Source organism: Vulpes vulpes, chromosome 9 (assembly GCF_048418805.1).
Source record: "Vulpes vulpes isolate BD-2025 chromosome 9, VulVul3, whole genome shotgun sequence".
NCBI classification, from domain to species: domain Eukaryota; kingdom Metazoa; phylum Chordata; class Mammalia; order Carnivora; family Canidae; genus Vulpes; species Vulpes vulpes.
Window position 1 is genome coordinate 78,776,607 of NC_132788.1, and position 21,411 is coordinate 78,798,017.

General features: G+C 41.1%; 1 protein-coding gene and 1 pseudogene across 20 annotated transcripts in view; both read left to right on the plus strand.

Annotated features, from left to right (window-relative positions):
* MAGI1 (membrane associated guanylate kinase, WW and PDZ domain containing 1) overlaps positions 1–21,411 on the plus strand; it is a 636,912-nt gene that overhangs the window by 331,262 nt on the left and 284,239 nt on the right. The gene's annotated exons all lie outside the window — the stretch shown is intronic.
* On the plus strand, positions 7,164–10,590 carry LOC140593792 (NADH dehydrogenase [ubiquinone] 1 beta subcomplex subunit 1 pseudogene; annotated as a pseudogene).

Consider the following 21,411-nt stretch of genomic DNA (forward strand, 5'->3'; position numbering starts at 1 on the left):
TAAGTGTCTTTAATGGTGTTTTAGCCTATAAGCTAAGGAACACCTAAGTTCTGTTCTCAAAGTTCCTGAGACATGTGTGCAGAATGATGAATCAAAGTATAGATGCTTTGTCCCCAGACCCCACCACAGATTTTGATTAAGCACATCTGGACCTATGGACTTAAGGAGAACTCCTTTCGTGAGCCTTGTCAGTGAACCAAAACTGCTTAAAAACCAATGTAGGCCAAAACCAATCCTTTATCCTTCCCAAAGTTCAAACTTGAATATCTAATCTTTCCAATCTGTTATGAGAAAACTCATACCATAATTTCCTGGTTTGCCTGGGACAATTCTAGTGTATATCCCTCACTATAATTATTAAAATACTCCCTTCGGCCCTCAAGAATTGTCCTGCTTGGATGGTAAATTATTTGGTAACTACAGTCTTAGCACACTCAGAGACAAATCCAAAAGAAGGAATGAGTAACAGCATAGGTTTACCTAAATGGTTGGTGGAGGGCAGCCCCGGTGGCTTAGCGGTTTAGCGCCGCCTTCGGCCCAGGGCGTGATCTTGAGACCCGGGATCGAGTCCCACATCAGGCTCCCTGCATGGAGCCTGCTTCTCCCTCTGCCTGTGTCTCTGCCTCTCTCTCTCATTCTGTGTCTCTCATGAGTAAATAAATAAAATCTTGGGATCCCTGGTGGTGCGGTGGTTTGGCGCCTGCCTTTGGCCCAGGGCGCGATCCTGGAGACCCGGGATCGAATCCCACGTCGGGCTTCCGGTGCATGGAGCCTGCTTCTCCATCTGCCTGTGTCTCTGCCTCTCTGTGTGTGTGTGACTATCATAAATAAATAAAAATTAAAAAAATAAAATAAAATCTTTCAAAAAAAATGGTTGATGGAGAGCTACCTTAGGCAACTGTCCACTGGTCTGTCTTGGCCAAGGGGAGTTTGAGGTATCCAAGGGAGATACTTCATAGATTATCCTACCTAATTTCATGAGAGAATGGAAAGCATATAAAGAAAAATGTTGAGGTGTAAGGCCTTTTTCTCTAGGATGCCATTCTAGCTTCCTTACCCATATTTAAAGGGGAGAACACTTTGGGATCAGGATGGGAACTAGGCTCTGTCTGCCTTTCATCCCACTTCTCAGGAGAAGAAAGAAGGCCATAATATCTATGTCATCTGGACCTGCCCTTGTCCTATAACAGCCTTAACCCTGCTATGGCTCAAGAATCTCTTTGAAACTATGGAGATCGGAAAGATTCCACAGCCCCGGACTCAGACAACAGAATGAAACACCACCTGGTCTGGAGACCACTAACATGCTCTTCCTTCTCTCCAACCATTACAGTACTTTTCTTTCTGGTGGGTAGAGGGAAGAGGGAGCAATGAAGGATTTTCTTAAAAGCTACACCTATCTCTTGCTCTTGATCGGTTATTCTGGGGCCTGGTCATTCTTCTGCCTCTAACAAATGTGTGACATGATACCTTTCCATGGCAAAAATTAGAGTAACATCACCATTGTAAGCTCTAAAATTTTTAGCAGTATTTTTTTAAGCGTGTAAGTAATGATATCAGCAATTTATGTAAAATTCATTTTAGAAGAAAATTAAATTGAGATCTTAAAAAATTTCATTAGTGTCTGTTTGTTACTATGGGTTCCAACATAAATAAGGACTCTGTGGAACACTTGACATTTTAGTTATAAATTCACACATTTCTCATTGAACTCAAGAAGACCTATTAGAACGCAGATCTGTGTGGACCTTTTTAATAAGAATGCCCCCAATTCATTCTACTTTATTGGAAAAGTAGAAAATAATTTGCAAACCTGAACACTCGGTGATTTAGTTTCCTGTGACATTCCCCCTCCATCCCTTGTGGATAGTCAGTGGGGTTTGAGAACTGCTGGCCAAAAATAGAGATGTTACCTGGTTGTGAGCCTTGTGTCACCTGTACAAGTAGGTAATGGGCAACCGTCTGAAGGATGTCTGGGGTTGTGCTTTGGGTTTGTTCTCTTTTCTTTTTCTTTTTATGTGTGTATGAATGTATTTATTTGAGACAGAGCGAGAGGGAGGGAGGGAACGAGAGGGAGAATGTGTGCAAGCCAGGGAAGGGGCAGAAGGCAAAGGAGAAAAATAATCTCAAGCAGACTCTGCACTGAGCCTGACGTGAGGCTTGACCCCACCACCCCAAGATCACGATCTGAGCCAAAATCAAGAGTTGAATACTTAACTGACTGAGCCACCCAGCTGCTCTTGTTCTCTTTTCAATTTTATGAGTTTTCTGATTAGTCCAAGGGAGACTTTCGTTAAGCTGTGGGGATGGTCTTAAAGAAATAGTAAGATTTATCAAAGAATCTCCAGGGAAACATGAACTCTACAGTTCTTATCACCTTGGATGCCTGTACAGGGATGGTCCTACGATGAAGTCATCCCTGCAAGTTAGATTTTAAGACCTGGCTCATTCTGTGTTAAATTTATGTGTCAAACACAATGCAAGTGCAGAATATTGGAGACAGTTGAGTATACCACGTTCATATCTTTGAGCTAAAGGATGTTGGCAGGGTAAATGGAAAGCCTTCACTGCAGAAATGACACGGTCTAGGGAAAAACTGTTTTGTTTGTCCACAGATATGCTTAGCTAATGAGAAATTAGGCAACGTGATTGCAGAGGAAAACCAGAGCAAGTGAAACATGGAGATAAAAAAAGAGTCCTGTCACCACTTAGGCCATTATGCACTGTGGAAGATTGGATGGCTCTTAATTATTCATTTGGGTGTCAATGAGGATAGAAAATAGCTATCTTAGAAGTAAAAGGGACAAGTTGAAGAGATTCTCAAAATTCACAGAATAAGTATGTGTGGAATTTTGCAGATTTTCAGAGGCCTGTTGAGTTTCAGGGTAGGAAAGAGATACTACACCACTTGACAGTTTTCTTGTTCACAGTGTTAGCACAAGAGGCTAATGAAAATCTGGAAAACAAAACAGCACTGGGAGCAAAAGAAGGGAAAAAAAAACCAAGATGGTCCTGAGCTGCCAACATAGCAAAGCAAGTCGTAGGTCAGTGACAGTGTAACCCAATATGCCTGTGCTTCCCAGAGTCTTTTTAAAGTCCAAGAACAGAGTGGACACAAGGAGGTGTGGATTATCCACTCCCTCTACTTAGGACCAGAGGACCTCTGTATGTTTCCCTTAATCCCATTATGTTGTTATTTGAGCTCATGTAACACTCACTTTTATTTTGTTAGCAAGGAAGACTTTGATTTCATTTCTTGATCCACACAGTGGTTCCTTAAAACACAAAAATACTCTCACTTTGCAGTATGAGTAACTAATGTTTTTAATAGGAAGGGAACACACATAGCCTGCCAACAGTTCATAGAATTTTGAGCTTTTGTTCTGACAAGTGACATGTTCTCTGATGTTTTGTTCTGTAGTTCACACCTTTGCAGATTTGGATTAGGCAGAAATGGGTCACTTGGCATTTGAAGGGTTGTACCTTTTGACATGGGTACAAAGAGTGAGAGATAGGAATGAGTGAGAGAAGTAGAGAAGTCACCCCCCACCCACACTTTGACACTAACTGCAGAAAGTTGTAAGGTGTAGAAAGGGAAGAGTCAGCACTCAGTTGTGATTCCCTCTCCCAAGGGATAAATTTGCGTCCCATTTGACTTTTTTTTTTTTAAACTCAATACTCTGGGCATCTGCATGGCTCAGTGGTTGAGCATCTGCCTTTGGCTCAGGTCATGATCCTGGGGTCCTGGGATTGAGTCCTGAATCGGGCTCCCCACAAGGAGCCTGCTTCTCTCTCTACCTGTGTCTCCGCCCCTCTCTGTGTGTTTCTCATGAATAAATAAATAAAATCTTCCAAAAAAAAAATAAATAAGATCAATACCCAATGTGGGGCTTGAACTCATGAAGCTGAGATCAAGTAGCATGCTTTACCAACTGAATGAGCCTGGCTACCTCCATTTTGAATTTTTTTTAAAGATTTATTTATTTGAGGAAGAGAGAGAGGGAGAGAGAGAGGGAGTGAGCTAGCAGGGAGGGACAGAGGGAGAAGGAGAGAGAGAATCTGAAGCAGACTCTTCACTGAGCACGGAGTCCCATGTAGGGCTCAATCCCATGACCCTGAGATCATGACCCGAGCCTAAATTAAGAGTCGGCCACTTCACCAACTCAACCACCCAGGTACCTGAGACCCATTTTGCATTTTTAAACTGTCTTCCTGTTTGCTCTTCTTGACATGGTTTCTTCTCCATTACCTTAAGCAACCTTCTCCAATCTAACATTTTCCTTCACTGTTTCTGTAATGGACCAAAACATGACCTTTTGTCGTGGACACCCAAACCTTGTTGGTCTGTCTCAAACCAGGTCAGATCTTCATTGATACATCTGGGCCACTGCCCCCAGCCCAGCTTTTCCGCAGGGTGCCTCAATGACTGCAGAAATTTCTTAGACTTATTGTTCGCCCCAGCCTACTTCCCAGGCTCTTCTTTTCAAAGCTTGCTGGACCTTTGCTGGCAGATAGTAAATATCAAAAGATTTTATAAAGGGGGGGATCCCTGGGTGGCGCAGCAGTTTAGGACCTGCCTTCAGCCCAGGGCGTGACCCTGGAGACCTGGTATTGAGTCCCATGTCCTGCTCCCTGCGTGGAGCCTCCTTCCCCCTCTGCCTGTATCTCTGCCTCCCTCTCTCTCTGTGTGTCTCATGAATAAACAAATAAAATCTTAAAATATAAAGATTTTAAAAAGAAAGGCAAAACAAAACAGTAAATTTTGAAAAAGTCCTGAAAGTTCTCTGCACCCTGTTTATCCAAGGCTCAACTCTAAACATCTTGTTCATACTTTGATAATACTAATAGGGCAGCCCGGGTGGCTCAGCAGTTTAGCGCCGCCTTCAGCCCGGGGCGTGATCCTGGAGACACAGGATCGAGTCCCACGTCAAGCTCCCTGCATGGAGCCTGCTTCTGCCTCTGCCTGTGTCTCTCCCTCTGTGTCTCTCATGAATAAATAAATAAAATATTTATTTATTCTCATAAATGAATAAATAAAATATTTATTCTCATGAATAAATAAAGTATTATTTTTAAATAAAATTTAAAAAAAGATAATACTAACAGTAGTACTAGTAGTAGTAGTAAAAATGAGTACATTCTCCTAATTATTTTTTTTAAGATTTTATTTATTCATGAGATAGAGAGCAGAGACACAGGCAGAGGGAGAAGCAGGCTCCATGCAAGGAACCCGATATGGGACTCAATCCCAGGACTCCAGGATCACGCCCTGGGCTGAAGGCGGTGCTAAACCGCTGAGCCATCCACCCAGGCTGCCCCATTCTCCTAATTAATCATAAAGTACTCTGAATTATTTATCCCCTTGTTATCATTTTCTTCCTCCCAACCATGAAATTTTACATTTCTAAAGGACCCTCCACAACTCATAATAAAATACCAAGTGCATGGGAGACACTGAATTAATACTTGTTTTTATTAAATTAAATATATCTGATAGAGCGCCTTTGATTAGCTCATTAGTAATGAAGTCTGGTGAGTTGCCATGTGAAGAGCGAGCTGGGATATGTCACTCTGTATTGTCAAACACAATACTGTCCCTCTGGAAAAATGCTGTTGGTTTTGTGTGATTCATTGATAAATTCAAAGGATGATGTGACCATCTGTTTTCTGTAGCTCCTGAGGAAAGTAGAAAAGGATTGGCCCTGAGCTGAGACTGAGGAGAAGGGCATAGATAAAAGGCATGTTCACCGATGAGGTTGTTTAGCAATTGCCTAGATTATCCAGGAGCTCTGCCCTCGTGCCCTCGTGTTCCCCAGAGTCTTCAGAATAAGGAGCGTTGTCTTTGATGGAGGTGATGGCCATAGCCTTCCCTGGATGACCTCTCTGCGCTGGTTCCCATTCTGTGTTTTTAATTCAGATTTCCCCCCTTTATCCTTCATATATATATATATATATATATATATATATATATATATATATGCCCCCATTCTTTGTAATTATATATATAATTACAAAGAAAATATGTTCATTTAAAAAATCTGAGATTTCAGAAATTTATAGAGTAAAAATGGAACCTCTGCTCCAGTTTTTTTCCTCAGAGCTAACCACCTGTAATTGGTTGCTGTATGTCTTTCTCCCGTGCTTCTTACTTTAAATATAGACAAATATATACATGTACATGTATACATTTTATAAAAATGTGACGATAGCTTCCATCCTGTCCATTATAATTTTCCTCTCATTATTGTGTGTAGGTCTTGTCCTTTCTAACGGTTATGTAGAATTTCTTTGTATAGATATAGCATCATTTTTTAATTACAGCTGCTGTCACGCAGTTCCCACAATTCACTATTAAATATAATGCTGTAAATGTCGTCATGCTATACTGAAAGTGCGGCAGTAATATGTGTTGTTCAGACCCCAGCAGATCTTTTTACTGTACTTTTCTTCACTTTTGGGATTAAGTAATACTTGGTCCCTGGTGGGTTTGATTTTTGTTTTGTTTTTAATACACCATTGAATTCCCTGTGCTGCAATGCTATATGCGTTCACTTGAGTTCACCTCTGCTTATTTTTTACACATTCCACAACACATAACTTTAAAAAAATTGAAGTATAATTGATGCATAATATCTTATGATGAGTTTCAGGTGTACAGTATGTAACTTTCATATGTGTGCTCTAATGTGATCTTGCTAAACGTTCATGTATTTTTCTGGCACTTTAGCCCCTGTTTTTAAATTGCCATTTGCACTTTGGCAGAGGTTACTTTGAAACTGATGACGGCAAGTTTTCTGAATTGGTTTATTCTTACCAAGCGTCTTTCCGTGATCCTTGAAGTGTGGAGGCCATGGGGGTTTCATTTTTAAGGCCAGTATGTTGCTGTTTTAAATTATACTGCAAACTCCAAACATATGGGGTTTTTCATCTATCCTTCGATTGCACATGTCCCTGAATATCATAATCGTATTTTTATTTGGCCTCATGAATCTCCCTGCCCACATGATGTGATCGAGACTGATGGTGTGGTTGAAGGTTCGTTAGGGGGATCAGAGAGCATCAAGTCAGAATGTTCGCCCCCTCTAATTTCTGATTCTTTCCTCTTCCACGATACAGCCGAGCCGGCTGCTCTAATACTTGTGTAGTGCAGCCGTAGAATATCGATGGAGCTCTCCCCCTCCTCCTTATTAGGAACCAGGGGCGAGAGCAAATTGGGAATGCACTTTACAGTGTCTGCAGGAAGTTTGAAGTTTATTTATTAACACTAAATGCATCCGTCAGGCTGCAGTGATGAGATTAATCCTCATTTTTAATATTTGATTTGCAACTGATTAATCGCTTGAAACTCTTGTAGTAGTACAAATTTAGACTACTGATCTGACTGGGAAGTGTACCAGAGTGTGAATTATACAGCAGGGTGCATGAGGGGGCCAACTTCTAACTGCAGAACACCTGGAGCAGGGCTGGAGGGGGAATCCCGAACAGGTGAAAGGCACACTGGGATTCTGGTTTGTGTTTTCGGGGTTTTCTGGTGGTCACTTTAGGGGAAAGGTGGTGTTGGAGCTTGTCTGGAAATAGCTGCTGTAGAACGAGGGGAGGCTGAATTGTGTCTATGAAAGCGGGATGGAAGGGATTAGGCTGGTGATACACAGTCTCTTCTTACACGTTGCACTTTTTCCTGAAAATAGAGTTGCCATATGTAGAGTTTCATTGGCACCTTGAGGGACTGGGAATATCTGTGATCAGAGGGAAGAAATACAGTGACTCGTTTTGTTCTTAAAAATACATTTGAGGGACGCCTGGGTAGCTCAACAGTTGAGCGTCAGCTTTCAGCTCAGGGTGTGATCCTGGAGTCCCGGGATTGAGTCCTGCATCGGGCTCCCTGCATGGAGCCTGCTTCTTCCTCTCCCTGTGTCTCTGCCTCTCTCTCTCTCTGTGTCTCTCATGAATGAATAGATAAAGTCTTTACAAAAAAAAAAAAAAAAAGAAAGAAAGAAAGAAAAAGAAAATACATTTGAAGGCTTGCATTCTTCAGGGTTTGCAAGAATATTAGCAAAAGGCTCATGCTCATCAGGCTTCTCTGTGCTGGCGCATTATCTTGTTGGGCTTGTCAGAGTGTGAAGAATCCACAGGCCACCACGTGGGAAAACCAAAGCTGCTGAACAATCTTTCTTCTTTACGTACACACACATTTTGTGAAGAGTTTCTTTTTTTGAACAGTTTTGGGTTCACAGCAAAATTGAGAGGAAGATAGAGAGTTCCTGTATCTTCCCCACCCCCTCTTGTAAAAAAGCCTCCCCCACTCTCAGCATCCCCTACCAGGGTGGGACACCTGTTACAATTGGTGAGCCTGCATTGACATGTCCTTACCACCCAGAGTCCATAGTGTATGTTGGGGCTCGCTCTTGGTGCTGTACATTCTGTGGGTCTGGACAAACGTGTGATGACATGCATGCATCATTGTAGGAGTGTTTAGAATGTTTGCACTGCCCTAGAAATCCTGTGTGCTCTGCCTGTTTATACTTCCCCTCAACCCCAACCCCTGACAACCACTGATCCTTTGTCTCCCTAGTTTTGTGTTTTCCAGAATGTCTTATAGTTGGAATCATAGAGGATGTAACCTTTCAGATTGATTTCTTTCATGTAGTCCTACGCATTTAAGGTTCCTCCATATTTTTTCATGGCTCGATAACTCATTCCTTCTTTTCGGTTAGTTGTTTGATGGCACATTCCTTTTTTACACTGAATAATATTCTACTGTCTGGAGGTACCACAGGTTATTTATCCATTTATCTACTGAAGCACATCTTGGTTCCTTCCATGATGTGGTGGCTACAAATAAAGCTGCCATAAACATCTGTGCAGAGTTTTGTGTGGACATAATTTTTCACCTCCTTCGGGTGAATACCAAGGAGTGTGATTGCTGATACTATGGTAACAGTATGTTTAGTTTTGCAAGAAACCTCCAAACTGGCTTCCAAACTGGGTATACTGCTTTTCATTCCTATGAGCAATGAATAAGAGTTCCTGTTGCCGGACGCCTGGGTGGCCCAGTAGTTGAGCATCTGCCTTCAGCTCAGGGCGTGATCCTGGGATTCCAGGATTGAGTCCCTATTGGGCTCCTTGCATCATGGAGCCTTCTGCCTCTGCATCTCTCTCTCTGCCTTTGTGCCTCTCATGAATAAGTAAATAAAATCTTAAAACAAAACAAAACAAAAAACGAATTCCTGCTGTTTCACATCCTTGCCAGCAGTTGAACTTGTCAGTATTCTAGACTGTGACCATTCTAACAGGTGTCTTCTTGTTTTGATTTGCATTTCCATGACAACACATGATGTGGAGCACCTTTTCATTTGCTTATTTGCCTTCTGATGTGTTTGTTAAGGTCTTTGGTCCATTGTTAATTGGGTTGTTTTCTTATCATTGAGTTTTTAGAATTCTTTCTTTGAGATCTCTTTTGATGTGATTATTGCTTGAGTCTTCAGCATCAACTTTTGCTCCACTCTTGAGCTCTTAAGTCTATCCTTTAAAAAAAATTTTTTTAGGGGGATCCCTGGGTGGTGCAGCAGTTTAGCACCTGCCTTTGGCCCAGGGCACGATCCTGGAGACCTGGGATCGAATCCCACGTCGGGCTCCTGGGTGCATGGAGCCTGCTTCTCCCTCTGCCTATGTCTCTGCCTCTCTCTCTCTCTCTCTCTCTCTCTCTATGTGACTATCATAAATTAATAAAAATAAAAAAATTAATAAATAAAAGGTTTTTTTAGGGGATCCCTGGGTGGCTCAGCGGTTTGGTGCCTGCCTTCAGCCTAGGGTGTGATCCTGGAGTCCTGGGATCAAGTCCTGCATCGGGCTCCCTGCATGGAGCCTGCTTCTCCCTCTGCCTTTGTCTCTACCTTTCTCTCTCTCTCTCTCTGTGTCTCTCATGAATAAAAAAATAAAATCTTTAAAAAAATAATTTTTTTTGGTAATCTCTGCACAACCCAACATGGGGCTCAAACTCACCACCCTGACCTCAAAAGTTGCACACTCTTCCGAGTGAGCTAGCCAGATGCCCTTCTAAGTCTATCCTTATTGAGTTATAATGTGTGTAGATATGAGGTGTGTTGATATTGAGTTACAATGTGTGTAGATATGAGGTGACCCCACAGGTAAAGCATTTCCCCATTTTGCTAATGAGAAGAATGGGGGGGAGCTTGTATTTTGCCAGCTTGAATAAAAAGCCTTTAGGAATATATATGAGATAGGGAATGCCTATTTACAATGTTTTATTAATTTAATTTTATATTATATAAAATATTAGAATTATTTCATTTTTCTGACCTTGATCGCGGGGTCGTTGGAGTTACCCAGGCTCCAGCACTTAAGATAAACGTAATTCAGATTGTTGGTGACCATTGGGTACGTATACTTGTGCCTATGGGGTTTGTCCTTGGATGTTACGTAGACAGAAAGAATGATGAAAAGCTAACTGCCTTCCGGAATAAAAGTTTGTTGTTTAGAAGGGAACTGAGACCCAATGAAGAAGTCACCTGGAAGTAAAGGCCGTGACTAAATTACAGAATGTTCACATTTTAAAAGTTAGGAGAGAAATAAAAGCACATTAATTATTTTTTTAAAAATTCCATTTTTTAACAGTGTGCACCTGTTGCTCACTAGCAGGGAGAAGAGTAGAGCTTGCCTTTGCAGGTCTGATGGCCATTGTTGCAGAGGTGACCAGCGCTGGAAGCTCCCTAAGAGTTCCTGTTCAAGATCCTTACATTACACATAAGGAAAATGAGGCTCAGTGTAGGCACAGAGCAGACTGTGGCAGAGGCAGACTTGAATTCATGCTTATTTTTCTTTTTTTAAAATATTTTATTTATTCATTAGAGACAGGGGGAGAGAGAGAGAGAGAGAGAGAGACAGAGAGAGACAGAGACACACAGAGACACAGGCAGAGGGAGAAGCAGGCTCCATGCAGGGAGCCTGATGTGGGACTCGATCCCCAGACTCCAGGATCATGTCCTGGGCCCAAGGCAGGGGGCTCAGCTAAGCCGCTGAGCTACCCAGGGATCCCCCATGCTTGTTTTTTTTTAAATGGGGCAAGAGTATTTCTGGAGGTTGTAAATATCCAGGATAACCTGAAACCAGGGGCTGGGCTAAGTATGGTGTTCTCAAATGAATCCTCAATTTAGCCTGAATATTTGGTGGTAAAACATAAGTGGTCAAAGTATAAACACTCTTTAAACATTTTTACATAGAACCGGACATGGATTACTCTAGTGTACCATGCAAAGTCATATGAATTTTAAGATAAAATGTGAGGCATCAGGAAATTTGAGGCAATTATTTTAGGTTTTACCTCCAGATCCCTTCAGAGAATTCATTTATTGTCTGGTCATATAAGGGATAAAATCATGAGAAATATTTCGGAATATCTGCAGTATACCATTACGAATGGTCTAAAGATGTTCTTCCATTTGTAAAATCCAATTAAGGAACTTTGGGGTTTTTTAAATTTAAATTTTAGTTAACATACAGTGCAATATTGATTTCTGGAGTAGAATTCAGTGACTTACAAACTTACATTCACTTACATACAAGAATTTACTTATGTACAACACCCAGTGCTCATCACATCAAGTGCCCTCTTTAGTACCCATCACCCATCTAACTCATCCCCTACCAACCTCCCTCTATCAGCCCTCAGTTTGTTCTCTATTGTTAAGAGCCACTTGTGACTTGTTTCTCTCTCTCCTTTTTTTTTCTTTTCCCCTTTCCCATATGCTCATCTGTTTTCTTTCTTAAATTCCACATATGGTATTTCTTTCTCTAACAGACTTATTTCACTTAGCATAATGCCCTCTAGTTCCATCCATGTTGTTGCAAATGGCAGGATTTCATTCTTTTTGATGGCAGAGTAATAGTCGTGTGTGTGTGTGTGTGTGTGTGTGTGTGTGTGTGTGTGTGTATGCTACATCTTTTTTATCCATTCATCAGTCAGTGAACATTTGGGCTCTCTCTCCATAGTTTGGCTATTGTTGATAATTCTACTATAAACATTAAGGTGCATGTACCCCTTCGGGTCTGTATTTTTGTATCGTTGGGGTTAACTACCTAGTAGTGCAATTGCTAGATCATAAAGTAGTATTTTTTTTTAACTTTTGAGGAACCTCCAAACTGTTCTTCAGAGTGGCTGTAGCAGTTTACATTCCCACCCACAGTGCATGAGGATTCCCCTTTCTCCACATCCTTGCCAACACCTATGGTTTTTTGTGTTGTTAATTTTAGCCATTCTGACAGGTGTGAGTTCGTATCTCATCATGGTTTTGATTTGTATTTCCCTGATGGATGAAAGTTCTAAATGTGAGACAGGAGACCATCAAAATCCTAGAGGAGAACACAGGCAGAAGCCTCTTTGACCTCAGCCATAGCAACTTCTTACTAGACACATCACCACAAGCAAGGGAAGCAAAAGCAAAAATGGACTATTGGGACTTCATCAAGATCAAAAGCTTCTGCACAGCAAAGGAAACAACCAACAAAACTAAAAGGCAGCCTATGGAATGGGAGAAGATATTTGCAAACGATGTATCTGATAAAGGGTTAGTCTCTGTAAAGAACTTATCAAACTCAACACCCAAAAAAACAAATAACCCAGTTAAGAAATGGGCAGAAGAAATGAATAGATACTTTTTCCAAAGAACACATCCACATGACTAACAGACACATGAAAACATAGATACTCAATTAAGGAACTTTGATCCAATGTGAACAAAGAATCCTGCAAGCCTAAGTAAAAGTTCAATCCTGCCTGCCACCAACAGATGGCAGTAGGAGTCATCTAGGTGATGCCCTGTTGGGCTTGGACACAAGTATTCTTTAGCACCTGCCTTCTCAGAACCCATCTAACACATCAAATGAGAAGCTGGGATAGAAGAAAACAATTTTTCATTCTTGATCACAGCCTAGTGGTATCTCACTTAAGATCAATAGATTCCCTTCTTCTGTAATTCCATACTCACCCAAAAAGTTGGAATAATTTTGTTAACACTTTAATATTAAGTTGCCCTGCCCTTCCTAGAGTGTACTGGTAGTACATATTTAAAAGGGTGATTTGAAATTACAGCTATAGATCTGTTTACTGCGTGATCAGTTTCTCATAAGTTGATTTAGTGTTATCAGGGTCATCTCTCATTTAATTGATAACATACAATTTCTGGGCAGAAGGCTATATCATGAACTCCTAATCCAGGAAATTTCCCACTGTCCCCTGCGACGCCCTTCCGTTCAACATTCTTGTAAGGAATTTTTTCCCTCTCCTTCTTGAAGAATAGTTATTCTCATTTTTGCTTAAACAACTCCAGACACTTTCCAATGTAACCATTTTCATTTCATTTTTACAAACAGGCATGTAAAGTAGAAGTGATCTGAACTGATGTAACCTGCAGATTATTCACAAATTGGTAAAAGCAAAGGAAAATGTCTTCTTTTAAGCTGTTGCTTTGGGTCATCAGCAATTTTCTCATTTTGGGCTTAACTAGTATATACAGGTATTGCAATGATGGTTTGATTCTCTAAAGTTCTTACTTGTCATGGAATGAATTCTGTCCAGTTGGGAATTGGATGTGGGATTTTCAGATGAAGGCCTGCATATCTAGGGTATAGAAAATTTCCATGTTTTTCTTTTACATTTTATTACATAAATAACACAAATGCAGTTCATGAATCTGAAAGCATGAACACATTTTCTGGTGTCGCTTCAAGTCATAGATTTCTAGTGAATACACATTATGGTGATCCTGGTTTGGGAGATTTTTTTTTTCTCATGGATGCAGCAAACATTTTGCCTAATCCCATTTCTCATTTGGGATTAAGTTTTTACTCTCTTCAATGTGAAGTGGAAATCAGCCTTTTCCTAGCAGTGATTCTGCACTGGATTGGGTCTACAAGGAATAGATTGTATTTCTGTCAAGGATCTGTCCTTGGCAAGATTGTTGCATAGTCATATAAAGATTGGAGTTGTACATACTTCTTCCTTTGAGGATTTGGGCTGCTGTGTGCAGTGTGGAATGGAAGCCTGTCAAGGAGAAAAGCGATGGGTGTCATGTGATTTCACAAAATGGATTGTTAGCCGGCTGTGGAGAGGTCTTACATATAGTCTAGCCTTGTCCATTCAATTTATAGATAAGGGATTTGAGGCACAGAAAAGGCGAGTAATTTCCCAAGATGACGTGACTAATTGGTGTTCAGCTGTTTCCCCTAATAGTTTTTCCAGGACTATTATCCTGGGCCCCTATAAATTCTGATTTTCTGAATCAGTGGTAGAGCCTGGCATCTGCATTTTTAATCTTATTTTTGAATGTATCCTTTAGGCATTTCTAATATATAGCCAGATTTTGGAATTCCTCTACTCTATTTCTCTTAATTTTTATAGAAGTAGTTCTCAACCAATGATGATTTTTGGTCCAGAGGGGATTTTGGCAAACTCATATGAATGAGTTTGCTTCTTACTGGAGACACTTAATTGTTACAAATGGGAATTGCTAGGGCGCCTGAGTGGCTCAGTCACTTAGGCATCTGATTCTGGATTTCAGCTCAGGTTGTGACCTTAAGATTCAGGCTCTGTAGGAACCCTGCATCAGGCTCTGTGCTCAACACAGAGTCTGTTTGACATCCTCTCTTTCTCCCTCTCTCTCTGCCCATTTCTCCCCATGTTCTCTCTCTCTCTCTCTCTCACACACACACACACATAATTAAATAAATCTTTTTTTTTTTTAAAATGGGACTTGCTCCTGATACCTACTTGGTTGAGGCCAGAGATATGTTAAACATACGTAACACATAGCATTGCAGAGCAGGGAATTACCTAGCCCCAAATCCCAGTGGTGCAGAGATGGAGAAGCACCTGACTTATAGTCCCAGAGTTCTCAAACTCCAGATCAAATTTTAGTTCACTCCAGCTCTGTGACAAGTTGTGTAATCTTTTAAAGCTTAGTCTTCACGTCTGTAAAATGGGAATATTAACAGGATATGTCACAGGGTTATGAGGAGTTAAGTGTAATGGAGTATTGGAAAGTACTTAGAGGAATGTGCATGGCTGATGGTTAATTCTCAATAAACATTAGGTGTTATAATTAACTCTCATTACAGTCTGACTTTCAGTTTTTTCTTAAAGATTTTATTTATTTATTTTGAGAAGGAGAGAGAGAGCACTAGCAGAGGGGAAGGGCAGAGGAGGGAGGGAGAAACAGACTCCCCACTGAGCAGGAATCCTAACATGGGACTCAATCCCAGGACTCTGAGATCATGACCTGAGCTGAAAGGCAGACTCTTAACCAACTGAGCCATCCAGAAGCCCCTGACTTTTTCAGTTTTGATGTATGATAAGATGTGGCTAAAAACAGTGAATGAATAGCTTCCAAAGGTAGAAAGTTACTAAAAGTACTTTGACACGTTCTAAGGGCTGATACATGTTTGTTGATTTTTATTAATTTGAAAAAGATGTAAATGTAGGTGTGGCTTGGGTTTTTTGTGTATGTGTAGTAGGAGAGATGAACAGCAAATACAGCTTCAAGGCAATGGCTGTATTTGTCCACATTAGCTGAGATTTCTGGGCACAGGGAATAAGATCAGACAAGCTCTAGTGGCTCCAAGGAAAGCAGTGCCCACTAACTATTTGGTGCCAGATTCCTACTCGTTCTTCCTTTCCTGTGAAATGAGTAGGAGGTAATGGTGCAGGTGAAATGGGGTGAGTTTGGGTCTTACTTCAGCTATTATTTTTGCAAAAAATCATAGCTAGGTTGTATGCTCCTTAGGCGGGCAAGACCCTTCACCATGCTTTTTTTGTAGCCCCAGTGACAACACCTGTGTCACACTTGTTGCTGGCACCCCATAAACATTTGCAATTTGGAGCAACCTCAGATTTTTCATGTCATCTATATCAAAGCCAGGAATTCAAGATTCAGTCTCTTTTGGGGGCACCGGGCTGGCTCAGTCACTAGAACATGCAACTCTTGATCTAGGGGTCACGAATTTGAGCCCCATGTTGGGTATAGAGTTTACTTAAAAAAAAAAAAAGATTCAGTCTCTGGTTGAGTCACACTTAAAAAAATCGTAGTAATGATAATAATGATGGCAAACACATTTGTATATATGCCTGCCCATATACACGTGTATATGTACACACTTAACACGTGTGTGTGTGTGTGTGTGTGTGTGTGTGTGTGTGTGATATGTCATAAATTTTTAACAACTGACTCTCAATGTTTAACAACTGCCTGTGGCTTTGGTGAACAATGGCTGATATCAGTGAAGATGGAATTGGGAAGGGTTTGGATCTCATGAGACAGTATGAGCCAGCTCTGGCAACATGACTGCTTAATAGTGCTTGCATGTGCCAGGTACTGTGCCAAGTGGTAAGTGCTTTAAATGCTCATTTAAATTTCATGTCAACCCTTTGGAGGTAGATGTACTATTAACATCTCCATTTTGCACATGAAAAACCTGAGGCACAGAGAATTTAAGCAAGCAGCCCAGGTCACACTGAGTGAATGGGAGAGTTGGGATGGGGATCCAGGCAACCTGGGATCAGAATTTATATTGTATTTCAACATTATAGCATTATTACTTTAAAATCTCTGTTACTAATTAAAATTTTCCATGAGTGCCCCAAATTACTTACCCACCCCCCCTTTTTTTTTTAAAGATTTTATTTACTTATTTGAGAGAGAGCAGAGCTAGAGAGAGACAGCACAAGCGGGCTAGCAGGGAGGGTGGTAAGGCGGGCGGGGGGGGGGAGGACAGAGGCAGAGGGAGAAGCAGACTCCTTGCTGAGCAGGGACCTCGATGTGGGGCTCCATCCCAGTACCCCAGGATCATGACCTGAGCTGAAGGCAGATGCCTCACCAACTGAGCCTCCCAGATGTCCCCCTGAAATTACTTCTGAAAATTCACTCCTTCCTCCTGGCTCTCTCTCTTCTCCCACACATGCAGTCCTTCCCTCCCCTGCATCACACTCCTGCAAGAATGTCTCCAGTGGCCTCAGAAAGTATAATTAAGTTTTATCTTCTGGCTGCGTTTCTCACAGGAATCGGCCACCGTGGAATTCTGATGAATCAGACTCTTCTCCCTGTTACATTTGTTCATTTTCTTCAAACTACATCGAAGCATGCCCCTCGTGTCAGCCCAGCCAGCACATATACCTGCATACCCTGGTCTCACTTAATCCATTTTTGAATTGATACCTGAAGTCTAGCCCCATGCTCCCTTCTTCCTAGAGGCCCTTCTAATATCACCAAATAATTGAGATAAAGGCCTTTTGAAAATGAAAATGTCACAATTTGAAGACTTTTCTCCTCTCTTCTCCTACTTTTTTCTCCTACTTTTCCTTGTAGGGAGAAGGAAGCCGTTTTTACTCACTGTGAACAAACAAGACAGTTATTTTTATTGGATCAGAACATTCTTTTCTCATGCTTGTCCCTTTCAGTGGGATAATTGTAGGTGATTCTAAAAGGCTTAACTGGGTCCTCTGGTCTAGTTCGGGATCGATATTGTCATGCAGAAGCGTTTCATGAGGCCCAGTGTGCATCTCCTCCTAACGATGGCTCTTACTTGTGGTCATGCAGCAAATGGTGCAGTTTTTGAATTTCCAGTGGCGGGGGCAAAAGCTGTGTGGTGATTGATCTGGAATGCCCCCTCATACTGAAGAAGCGAGAGTGAGGATCTGTCAGTGCACTGAAGGAACATAGTGCTGGATTGTTCTGTCTTTCCCTGTGGCCTCAGCCACCAAGATATTCAAACATTTCTCAACATTGTTCCCTGGAATTTATAGGCGTTTAAAAGAAATCCATCGTGAACTCGGTCAGGGAACTGCTCACTGAAACGTATTTTCGGCATGTTTCATTCCTCTCTTCCCTTCCGGGTTTCTCAGAGCTTCTATTACAGTAATATGTGATTGAATGTCTACAAAGTTTTATCCAGTCTTTTCCAGACTCACCTGCCATAGAATTTTTTTTTAAAAAAAGCATTTTACGTGACCTGTGTTCAGCTGAGTAGCCTCTGGGAATTCTATATTAGAGATACACATTGTTGGACGTTTGGGGATGACCCTAAGATCCCACCTGGAGCCAGTCTTTGTTCTCTTAAGAAATTCTATTTCCAACTCACTATTCATAATCATGTGATTGTCTCTGATTATCTTTCGTTTCTTTTCTTTTTTTTTTTAATACTTTATTTATTTATTCATGAGACACCCAGAGATGAGAAGCAGGCTTCCCTTGGGGAGTCTGATGCAGGACTTGATCCCAGGACTCTGATCACGACCTGAGCAGGTGGTCAACCACTGAGCCACCCAAGTACCCCTCTGATTATCTTTCATTGCTAAACATTTTTCTAGATACTCAATGCTAAAAAATTGCTCTGGTTAGCAATGTGATAGTTTGTGGTAAACATACACACAAATAGAAAGTTTCAAAGACGTGGGAAATTAAAATTTAAGGACAGTGATAGAGAGTCAGTGACAAACCCCTACTGTGTATTGATCAGCACAATTACTGTCACTATAGTCAGTTATAGAAAGGCTTCTGCCTCAGTGGGTAGACTTCTGGCTAGAATATGTGTGATGTTACTTTTTGAATAACCATATGAAGGGTGATTGGAAATTTTTTTTGTCTAATGGTTTAGGGAAATTGTTGCCTATAAGCAAAAATATAAACCAAATCATTGTACAGCATGAGCACTGTAGGACTGTGGGCCCCTCTCCATGCCATACAAATAAAATTTGAGGTGATGCCAAAAGTGAGGATGGATAGTTAAGTTTTGTGAGAGAACATCATGTATCACAATGATTAATTAAACACAGGTTTATGGATGAAGAGCTTTAAAACATTGTTTTCTAGGTTCCACTGCTGAAAAGTTTAATTCAGGAGCTATGAAGTGAAACCCAGAAATATGGGATTTCTAAGAGTAATCCAGGTACAATGTCTTTATTCACTCTGTAGAGTTGTCATGCATGCTGAATTAGCAGATTCTGAGCCATTGTTCCAAGGGGTAATAGGGGCATAACATTTTCATCATTCACTCAGTACATAATCTTGTTTTATTGTGGTTCTATTTCAGATACTTTATTTAATATCTATTCCTTTACAAATCATATATGTAGTATATCTTTAAAATAAAACAGTGAATGAGAAAGATTTAACATTTTCCTGACCCGGGTAATGTGACTATAAATGTCTTTGGCTCTTAGTCACAAAAGAACAGGGACCACTGTGATTATATATATATATATTTGGTTGTCATCTCAAGAATCCACATATTCAGCCACTTTTCTGATTTTTTTTTTCCCCATAGCTTTATCCTTCATCCAATGTGTGATCTTTAGCACTTTATGGATTGGCCACATGTATAGATTGATGAATTTTCTCTTCCTTTTTCTGGGTGTACCATCCTTTTTGTTTATTTACATTGATGCCTTGGCCAACAGCACTTTAACGTATGCCTGAACAAAGCTTATCTTTTGTGTGTTTTCTATGTAAGGAAAACACAGCCTTCTCGCACATAGGAATACTAGACAGCACTTTCATGCTTGATGGTCATCTAAAATAGAGAAATCACCCAAACACAAACATGTGAAAATATGGCAGTAAATAGACAATGAAAAGGGCACTTGTTTTATATATCAAGAGTAAAAGATGAGGGCAGCATGGTGGCGCAGCGGTTTAGCACCGCCTGCGGCCCAGGGCATGATCCTGGAGATCCTGGATCGAGACCCACGTTAGGCTCTCTGCATGGAGCCTGCTTCTCCCTCTGCCTGTGTCTCTGCCTCTCTCTGTGTCTCTATGAATAAATAAATAAATAATCTTTAAAAAAAAAAAAAGAGTGAAAGATGAGGCCGAGCATCACCCTATTTGGTCCCTTCTGATAACATGCACATTGGGTGACCAGAATATCTCACCAGTCTATGCATGTCTGCAAATACATGTCTGCAGAAGTGTGGCGAGTGTTAACTTTCAGTTTACAAATACATTGCAGGGGCAGCCCAGGTGGCTCAGTGGTTTAGCACTGCCTTCAGCCTGGGGTATGATCCTGGAGACTAGGGATCAAGTCCCACGTCGGGCTCCCTGTATGGAGCCTGCTTCTCCCTCTGCCTGTATCTCTGCCTCTCTCTCTCTCTCTCTCTCTTTCTCTCTGTCTCTCTCTGTGTCTCATGAATAAGTAAATAAAATCTTAAAAAAAATACATTGCAGAGGGGAAGTAAGTTTGTAAATGCATACTCCATGAATAATGAGGATCTACTGTGTGTCTACGTATGAAGCTTGATTCGGGAGCCACTATAGTGTGGTAAAATTTAAATCCCTCTTCTGCTTAACGGTGCTGTGACCTTGGACATGTTATTTAATATCTCTTAACCTCAGTTTTTTTGTCTGTAAAACGTGGCAATATTAGATGTTCCCTAATAGGATCATAATGAGCATTAAATGTGAAAATGGTCTTAGAATAATAGATTATGTATATATGTACTCAGTAAATGTTACCTTTTGTGTTATTGGTGGTGATAATGATATTACCTTTGTTTTCTCTTCCTTGTAGTGCAAAATGCAGTAATTCCTTGGCAGGGCTATTGTGAACCTTCCATGACATACCACAGGTGATGGCATCTGGTCAGTTCTAAAACCCAACACAATTGGGAACTGTGGGAATGTCATGGAGCAGGATAAATGTAGTCCACCATTTTCCTGACAGTCATTGTTACCACATAGTTGGATTTTTGTTTTTTCACAGACCCCTTCCTGCACTGTTTGGCATATTATAGTTCTTGTTCACTGTAATTAGTCTTTACTTTGGGCCAGTGGTTCACAGTGGAAGTCATTTTGATGCTTAGGGGGCATCTGGCAATGTCTGGAGGGCTTTTTAGGTTTTCTCAACTGGAGAAGGTGCAACTGGCATGTAGTAGATAGAAGCCAGGATGCTGCTAAGCATACTACACAGTATAGGACAGGATGGCCGTGCACAGCAAAGAACTGTCCAGCTGAAAATGTCAGCAATGTCAGTGTGAAAAACCCTCAACCAAACTGAAAGCTCCCTGAAGGCAGCAGGCACTGTGACTTATACTTCTGAGCCTTGGCCCAGGAACGGGTACTTACCTGGCCCATAGCAGATACCTCTTGGATGAAAGAAGCTTCACATGCCTCCCCTTTTTGGTTGGCATGTCAGCAGATTGGCTTCATGGCCTCCAAATGTTCAGATTTAGTCTTCAGTTCATCTCTTCCTTCCTGATTTTATTGTTTTAAAATTTTCAGTTGTGCCATATTTCAAAAACAAGGGGGGAAGTAACCCCCTAGAAAACAGTATCCCCAGGGCTCAAAGTATGGTCTGAGGACAGGTGCCAGTCTGCAAACTGTTACCAGTCCAGAAGGAGGCCCATAGAGA